General features: G+C 48.3%; 1 non-coding gene across 1 annotated transcript; it reads right to left on the bottom strand.

Moving 5' to 3' along the window:
- Window positions 1-214: 214 nt before the first annotated feature.
- Window positions 215-319, bottom strand: LOC143590841 (small nucleolar RNA R71). Its single transcript, XR_013145556.1, has one exon. It is a non-coding gene; the product is annotated as a small nucleolar RNA R71 (small nucleolar RNA).
- Between the last annotated feature and the right edge of the window lie 399 nt (window positions 320-718).

Here is a 718-nt window from a genome sequence, read left to right on the forward strand (position 1 = left end):
CTCATTCTAATGTTGCGCATTTCCTTCGCTTATGTGCGACATTCAAGATCCAGGGGTGTACGGACAATGCCGTGAGACTCCGACTTTTTCCGTTCTCACTTCGCGGGGCTGCCTTGGAGTGGTTAGAGGCACTCCCTTCCGGTTCCATCACCACTTGGAACCAATTGGTTTAGCAGTTTCTTCTTCAGTACTTCCCACCCGATAAAACTGCAAGATACCGGGCAAAAATCACTGGTTTTCGTGTTGATGATGATGAGTCACTTCATGCTGCATGGGAGAGGTTCAAGGGCTTGTTGAGAAAATGCCCTCATCACGGTTTGAGTCGCGGTCTTCATTGTCGTACGTTCTTTGATGCTTTATTCGGATCACAGAAGCAGGTCGTTGATCAGGTTACGGGAGGAGATTTCGGTAGGTGTACTCCCAACGAGGCATTGGATGTCTTGGAGCGAGCTGCTACGAAGAGTTTTGCATATAAGCCGCCTCGTAGTATTCCTTCCACTAAAGGCGTTCTTCATGTTGATTCTAATACCCTTGTTTCCGCTCAGTTAGAAGCCTTGACCAAAAGATTTGACCAGATGCAATCCGATCTGGCTAAGTCTAGCTCTCGTTGTGGGGTGTGTGACGGGAAACACCAGACCAGTCAGTGCCAGCAGGCCATGATGGTGGAGGATATTGACTTTATGGGCCGCCAAAACAATGCCTACATCAACTCCTATAA

Source organism: Bidens hawaiensis, unplaced genomic scaffold (genome assembly GCF_021521415.1).
Source record: "Bidens hawaiensis isolate Kalapana, Puna unplaced genomic scaffold, B.hawaiensis_p1.1 tig00039015_1, whole genome shotgun sequence".
In the NCBI taxonomy this organism is placed as follows: Eukaryota; Viridiplantae; Streptophyta; class Magnoliopsida; order Asterales; family Asteraceae; genus Bidens; species Bidens hawaiensis.